This window comes from Pempheris klunzingeri, chromosome 1, assembly GCF_042242105.1.
Source record: "Pempheris klunzingeri isolate RE-2024b chromosome 1, fPemKlu1.hap1, whole genome shotgun sequence".
Taxonomy (NCBI): domain Eukaryota; kingdom Metazoa; phylum Chordata; class Actinopteri; order Acropomatiformes; family Pempheridae; genus Pempheris; species Pempheris klunzingeri.
The window spans coordinates 8,462,014-8,470,828 of NC_092012.1; positions in this window are offsets into that span (position 1 = coordinate 8,462,014).

Consider the following 8,815-nt stretch of genomic DNA (forward strand, 5'->3'; position numbering starts at 1 on the left):
GGTTTGGCACTTCTTGCATGCCTTTGTCCCCGTTTGTCCCTCACTTGTCCCACCCTTTTCCTCTTTTTTTTTGTTGTTGTTGCATTCACTACCTTCACTCGATATCCAGTCTCCTCGTTTGACAGAACCCTCCATTTTCCGCAGGCCCCCCATAGTCCTCCATTGTTTCTCCAATCTCACCAGAGTTATCTCCACTGATAGTCATTTATGTGACTTTCATTCCCTTTCGTCTGGCCTCTCACGCTTCAGTCTTGCCACTCAATGTCTCTGTCAGTCCCAGGTTACTTGTGTGTGATGACCCTGTATCCTGTGGGGACTGAATCAGCACGGGCATCTATTATGGTGGAAGAGCAGGGAGATGGACAGATCGATGTGTCGAAGGTTTGCGCAGAGTGTCAGAAGACATATATGGATCTGTGGACGTCTGGTGATTGGTGGGTATATTGATTGGTCTTTTTTTTCCAGTGAATTGACAATTTCTCCATGGGTGTAATGGCAATGTGACACCATTTCAGTAGGTTTTAATGGGGGTTTGAGCGGCACTGATGGCTTTGGCAATTCTCAATCTGCTTGTAATGCAATTTTTTTACGCAACTAACATGACATGTCACCAAACCATGGATATGAAAGGGATAGTTCACAATTTGGCATCAAAATATCCTATTTTCTGATCTTAACTTTAGCCTTTCTGATGTTGAAATTTTAAATGCAAAACGTGATTTTCTGGGACAAATCACATATTTAAGTAACGGGAGGATAGGTTATTAAATGGAGACATATTTGCAAACATTGCGGCAATAGAGGTGGAGCAGATGGGTGAAAGACAAAGGTTTTTGAGAGTATGTTTGGAGAGATGGACAGATGAGTGTATTGATGTTGGAGAGACAGAGGACAGAAGGCCTGTGCTACCTCTAAAGCCTGATATGAATCCCTTGGGGACCCTGCAGTGTGTAGGTCAACCCCAGGGGGTGTGTGAGGGTGGGCCCCGGGGTGTAGAGGAGAATGCAAGGGCTTGGCCTAAGGTTGGGCCTACTAGAGAGTGCACTACCCTCCACTCCCTTATTTACTGCCTGAAATGCCAGTACAGATGGCCATGTGTCGAGAATGGGGGCTGCAGGCTTAGGGTTGGGGCTGAGGCCAAAGAGAGGACTGGAGGATATTAAAACCCAACAGAACAAGTTAAGGCAACACATCTAGAATAACAAATGGTACAAGATTGTCAGGTTGAATTTAAACGTGACAAAGACGTCTCAATTGGCTGAGCATTTCTGTCATAATGAACAAGCAAAAGAAAGACAAAGACGTCTCTGCTGGGAACGGTTCAGTTTTCAGAACTGATGAGATGACATTAACAGCAGCGGTGGCGTGCTAACTAGGAGAAAAGGTTGTGTGCTTTGCGGCTTGGCACTGAGTGTTCTATCAGATGGCTGCCTCTCAGGGTGGGGGCAGTCTGGACTGAACCTCCATGGTGACCTCTGATTGATTAAGAGGCCATTTCTGTCACTTGGCTGGCCTTGGGCACCATTTGTCACCTGACAGTGCAGTCCTGTTGAGAAGCTCCGTGTCCTCCAATCTCCACTCAGACTTTTCTCTCTAAATCCCCAACTCAGCCAGATCCACTAGGGCCACCCATGTCAAAAATCTGTTCACTCACTCTGGTGCTCAACCTTTTGGATTAGAGTAAATACCAAATGGCATGTTGAAACACAACGAACCAAACTCTACATGGAATGCAGTCCATGCAAGTGATACCTTACATCATTGGCGTTAGTTTTGAGTTGTGTACTTAGATAAAGAGAAAAAAAAAATTATTTTCCTCTGATAGCACGTTATTATGTTACCCTGTGTTGTGATTTGAATGACAGGTAATTACAGGTTTGCCATCACCAAAACTGGACCCATGAAAGACGCAGATAACACTAGCTAGACTCCCTCCTTTGTGTAATTAGAATGCAGGACTCACAGCGCTGTGCAGGAGATGCAGATGACGCAGCAGGTGTTGATATGACATGAGGTTAGAAAGCTCGGCTAACTAGCCTCCATGTTCAGAGTGGAAGCGAACAACACAATGGATCCTCTCAAATATTTAATGTTGTTAAGAGGCAGACGTCCTTTATTGCTGTTGGTGCATAATCATAAGTGAGCGGGGTTGTTGAGAAAGAACAAACTTGTATCAGCGATTGGAGGCTTTACGGGACAATACTGAGAGTAGTGCACCACAGAAGCTGACGGTGCATTCCCACCAACGCCGGCCCTCAAGGGTCAGGCACCTGCTGCCGTGGGAAACATATATTGTACACGACTATGACCAAACACTGATTTATCCCCTTTAGGAAACAGTGCTGGTATTATTATTACTTTTATTTCCTTACAAAAAGTGAGCAGCATTAAAATTTCAGTCTAATTTGATAACTGTTTGGATTAAAATATCCAAATGAAGTTATTACTGCTTTTTAGGTGAACTGCATGTTACAGTTCGTTGATTGGAGGATTGTGCCATCCAGTTAACGTCATCAGCTACTTTTATAGAGAATCCGTCTCAACCAAAGGTCAGAGAGAGGTTGCACCTTTCACAGCTGACAGCTTTATGCACACGACTGGAGGTAGGACTGAAACATATATCTGTAATTTGCAGTGAAATGACCTGTGGTCTGTTTGCACATATTGCTCCTTCAGCTTCCTGTTTTTATGAGATTATTCTGTAGATGAGGGAAGGAGGGAAGCAAATCTATTTTGTCATGACTTGTTTTCTGCTCCAAATTTAAGGAAATTAGAGTATCTAGTTTGCTTTGATGAAATCATGATGACTGCCACATTTACTCAAGGAAATGCACGGAAAGGTGTGAGATAAATTCTGATATAATGTAATTGTATTTATTAGAGTTTTCTAGGAGAAAATGAGAATGCTAATCATATTCATAGCCAGTGCTCTGGGTAATTTGCCGCTTGCGATAAGCTGCCATATCAATGTGAACTGCTGATGATTGAGTGACACACGTGACATTTTCGACTCATTATTTATTGATCCCATTTCAGTTCCCATCTAAATGTTTTAATCTGCCTAGCTATCGATGAGCTCATGGAGGAGACCTGTATGAAATGTTCCTGGATTTGAGCTGATGGTGACACAGTTGCCCTGTGTCTCATGTATGAAATGAATGGCGACGGGGCTATAATGCAATGCCACCTTGACACCATTAGGGTAACGCTTCCACCAATTAAGGATAGTACTCTTGGCCCAAGCCTAACACTGACATTCACTTAGCGTGGGAGGGAGCCCGTTGTTAGGGGGCAGAAGTTTTATTACTTCTGATAATGATAATAAATGCCTCCTCCCACACACTATGCCCTTCATTACAGCATTGATCCCATAACATCTCAGCTAAATCCATCACTGTAGCTCCGTTAATGAATGCTGCAAACATAGCAGTCAAACACGCGAATGATCCAAGACCTTGTCACGTTCCCAGTAATGAAGTTAATGAGCTAACGGAGAAGTCGACATTTTCGAGTAGGAAGGATATGACTTTATTTTTGGGTGGAAGAGGATAGAAGAGGGATTTAGCGGGCTGAGGTTAAAGTGTGAACAGGAAAGAGGGGCCGCAGAGGTTGCTCCGTTCACACGCTCTGAAGTATGGGTCTATTCTTGTGTGCGATCTGGCTGGCACACATACACAGACTTGCGTGCACACATGACAACAGGTGCTGTGTGTGGTACTGACTGTATGGTGAACAGCTGTGTGTAGGAGCTTGTGCTGGGCGCGCTGGGAGGTAGCTGTTGCAGTCTCCGTCCCCACCACCGGATGCAGCATTTGACGCAGACAGACACACACAGGGGGTAGCTCAAGGGCCCCCAAAGCCAACTGCACCCACCCACACAGAATCCACTGTCTCCAGCACGGCAATCTATCTTTGAGCTTACAGCGAGATGACCCCGTCACTACTGCACATCCTAAAACCAGGGGAATATCCCCCAGCTGTGTATCTGTAACTGCTCCGCCATAGCTCTGACTCCAACCACCCCCATAAATTGTCAAAGGGATCGCTTAAACCACAACTGCTGGCCCAAATATTTACCTACCCCTTTACCCAACCCGCACACCAGTCATAAGCCCTAGCATCAAAACCCTGTCCCACCTCCCATCCTGACTGTCAGTCGCCAGCTAAGTCCTCCTTGGAGCTTGGAGGCTATCAGGGATTTAAGGGAAAAGCCCTTTATCCAGGGACTTTCTCTACAGGCTGGGTTGAGCAAATGTCTCATGTCAGCAAAACACCATAAATGCTCGAAATGGCATCTTTTCTTCCTCTCAGAGGTTGCTAACAAACTTTTCGGAGAGAGCAAACACATAGCGTATAGTTCATGAGTAAAATGAATCATTGGAGGACAGTGGATCTTAATTTTCTCTTTATAGTGCTTTGTATTTATTTTTAGTTCCATATCTGTTTGTAAGCACACATTGTCATGTCCATGCAGGCGTTTCTACTTGAGTGGGTGTACGTAAAGGTTGCGCTGGTGGGGCTGTGATGCTACATGCTGATTGACCCTTGGGTGGATTGTACAGGCTAATCTGGGGAATTAAGCTCCCAGCTCTCGGGAATGCCCTCAGCCCATCGGCTTCTAGATCCAGACCAGGTGTCCACACACAGTCAGCTGGGGGCCAAAGTGTGTGTGTGTGTGTGTGTGTGTGTGTGTATGTAAGAGAGGAAATGACAAGAATGGCCTTGCCTGCATGACAATAGCAAATGTTGGTGGGCTTTACAAGGACGACCAGAATGCTGGAATTCACTGGGCCGTCCTCAGCTCTCACATTTGTATTCACATCAACTGTTCATGTGAATGCAGATACTTTTCAACTGCAGAGCATATGTTAATGCTCACACCCACATCATGCCCGCTTAGGTTCTCTCATACCAAACACACAGTTCCTCGCTATGGACTCTGCCCACTGTATCAGCTCCATTTACTTTTTTATCAGTTCCACCACCACTCCTTCCTCGATCCAGCGTGTACAGACAGAGTCCAGTGAATTTGTGAAATACAGGCAGGCTGACACACATCATTACTATTACCAGGAATATTGCATAAAAATGCTGAGTCTCCCACCATTTGTTCCTACTGCTTGATGTATCTGACTCGGATCCTGCTCTGTGTCCAACTGGCGGTGACACACCTTGTTACCAAATAGCCCAACTGTGATGAGCGAGAGACAGAGTCAGCGTCACCTGTCCCTTTAATAAAGGTGGCATTAGATGAGGCAGCAGGGAGGAGAGCAGCTGGAGAAGGTAATCCCGTCTCTCCAGGTCAGCCGTCAGACAAGCTGTAGCAGGCCCCACTAACTTTAGCCTAATTAACACACACCAAGAGGGAAATCTTTCCTCCTCAGACCCATATTGCTGCGCAGTGCACTCCCATTTCTCGAGCCAGCTATTGCAGGGTTAATACTTTCCAGCCTCCACACTTAGGGGGGTTTGACCAGCTCCAACATGTTTCGGCTCCTGCTTCCCAGCTTTTCTATCACACCACCATAGGGGATCAAGACATTGATGAGTAAACGAGATTAAATCGGACTCAATATTGAGCTTTCATGAGAAATTTCATAATTCAATGTGTCATCATTTTACGTCAGACCTGTTTCGTCAATGCTGGACCGAATTCTTTGACGTACGCAGAGTCAGCTTCACAGAGTATCATTTCAGCAGATTTCTAAATGTCAATAGAAATTAAAATAAAAAAAATCCACATTATCTCTTTACTCAAACAGTACTGTGGTTATTCTGGATAATCCACATAACATACAGTTTTCAAAGGGTCTATTTCTTCAGTCATAGGTAGTTCCCAAGAAAACTCTTAACAGCAGGATGTGTAGGTTAATCAGAGTAACCAGGACATTGTTTAAGGAAAGAGAATTTTTGAATGTGTTTCTGCAATACATTTTGACTTTAGACAAAATTCTGTTCACCTCCTTTACAGAGCAGAGACCGATTACCACCAAAAGTGGCAAATCAAAACAAAATTATCTGCATGAATTGATAGAAAAAGTATAAATAAATATGATTTTTAGTAACTTTTAAAATGATTTGCAAAGATTGTACAAATTATGATTAATTACAACTCCCGTCTTACAGTCTTACCGTCTTAATTATCAGTTCTGTTGGTGATAATGACTTTTTGCATCTGAAAACACTGTCACAATGAAATCCAATGAGGCAGAAATCCAGTGATCAGACGACAATAGCGGCAACAAGCCAACAATTGAACCAGATAATATAAATTTTCAGGTAGAGATCAGAGAGTTCATTCATAAATGATGGTTTACAACAGTATGATTTTACCTCATTTTATATTCTGTCTACACTGTGGTGTTGTTTGCAGCTGATTGATTGCTCATGGACCTTGCGGCACCTGACTACTTTTTAGATCTCAGCGTTGGTATTGATAAGAGTGATAGCCAAAACTGCAAAATTAAGAATAAAAAGAGAAAAACAGAATTCTCCCTCAACGTCTCTGTGAGGTCTGTAAAAACAAATCCTTCACTGACGCTGGGCTTACAGACAGCTCCGCACTGACACTCCTGCCTCAGCGCTTGACTACCACAGCGTGAAGGATTGGGAATATGTGTGGCACTTTCACTCTGACTGTCACCAACCAGGTGGAATGTGAAACACACACTGCCACAAACACTTGGAGACAGTCGTGTGTGGCGGCGGTAGATGTGCAACCCTGGCGTCTGACCCCTCGCACACTCCTCCACAACACGACTCATCCATTTCTCACCCCCCCCCCCCCTGCGCGCATGCCCTTCGTCAAGTGTTACTCCAGCTGAATGGTGGTAGGGGGGCTGTCGGGGGCGTGAGGGTATCAGGTGTCATTTAAAAAAGCAGTTGTCAGAACTGGCTGAAAATGGAGCATGACTTTATTCAGTCTAAACTGTAGCCTGGTGAAAACAGCTTGGCCTCTCGCTGCCCTCCCTGCAGTGGAGTGCCCATTTCTGTTCAGCTCTACGAGTTGGTCTAATGGAACTCTATTAAGTGCTCTGTTTTTATGGCATTGATTTCTCCTTCCTGTCGTGCCAAAAAATGAATATTTCGATAGATTTCTCTTCCCCTGCTGGATGCCAGCTGTCATTGAATAAAAGCAACGTCTTATGTTTCCCACAGGTTGATTATATGTAAATGAAGCAAACCCAACTTCTCTTTCATCTGGCTTTAGCAGCATTACACAACTCTACACACACACAGAGTCCACACTGACTTCAGCTATTTTTTCTCTCTATTAGCCTCGCACACAAAAGTACATGTCCACAAACACACACACACACGCGTGCACACACAGCTGGTGGGGATTAGAGGAGAGGAAGCAGAGTGAAGACACTGGGTTTCAGAGTCAAAACAACTGAGCTGGACTTGATCTTTGACCTGCATGGCCATTCATCTGCTGATAGCATCAGTCAGTTCCATAAGACAGGTCCAGAGTGTGTACCATTAAGTGTACTCTGGGCAGACATACAGGCACTTTACAGAGAATAAAAACCCTATCTTTGACAATACACACTCCCCTCTAAAGGATTTAACTTAAGATAGTGATGACTGCAAAGTATAAGGGTATATGATAATTAATGGCTTCCATTAGAGGGAAAACCCTTTCGCTGCACTTTTCTTGGTGGATGGAGCGCTCAAGTAGCTTAGCTCTGTGTTTCTCTCCTACCTACGGCTATAGACAAGTGGTATCCTGCATGTTAAATAAAGTCTTTCCCACCTTTGAGCCCCTCCTCTTTATTCCCCATTCCTCAAGTTAAATCATAAGTCTTCCCCTGCTCTTCACCTCTCTTCCTCCCCCTCTTTCTACATCCAGGCATTGTTAATGGGATCATTTCTTAAATTAGAGTATCCCAGCTATCTACATCATATTACCATGTACTCCCATAATATTTCCTCTTATGACACCAGAATAATGAATGTTGTCTCTGTATGTAGTATGTTAGGTTTGTGTGTGTCAGTGTATCGTTGATGTGGCATGTTAATTTTATCTCCTATTGGCCTGGTAGCCGTGTCGTGGACTAAGTAGAGTAATTTACCAAAGGTTACAGCTGCAGTCATGGATACCAGCAGATGATAAGTCATACCAATGAGCCTTATCCTAAGTGATCGCACTTTATATTCAGCACTTCTCTCCATTTCTCTGTCTCCCTTTCAGGCGTCTTCTTTTTTTTTTTTTTATATCTGTCTGCATTTTTTTTTTTTACCTCTTTACTTTTCTGTCTGTTCCCCTTTCTTTTATCTCTCTAAAATCCTGCTAATTCCCACATCCTTTTCTTGATAGAGAAGAGCTAACCAGCATGTAGCTGTCAAAGGGTTATTATGCAGTCTGCCATCTTCAGTGGATCATGGTATCCACACCACTATATCATTTCAACTGTTATGGAGATATGGAAATGAGACAGCAGCTCTCAACAGGGGCTCTCAAAACAACTGTCCATACTTCATCGGCAGAGATGCTGCTGGGCCAGCGGCCAGTGCCCTGAGCTTTCTCATTTCTCTAAGAGGTAAATGCTGCTGACTTGCCACTTTCTCACAACACCAGCCTTGCCCTTGTTACAAACTGAACTGAATGGAAGCCTTTTTTTTTTGCTATAGTTTGTCCTTGTGTTTCCAGCCAAATGGCAGAAACAACGGGTATTGTGTAACAGCGAGGTTAGGGGGGGTTTAGAGTTGGTTTACTAGAGCAGCAAAGTGCAGAGCATGGATGAGAGCAGAATGGTAGACTGTGGATGGGGAAAGGAATTATGTAGCTGTAAAACTGCATACAAATTTCAGG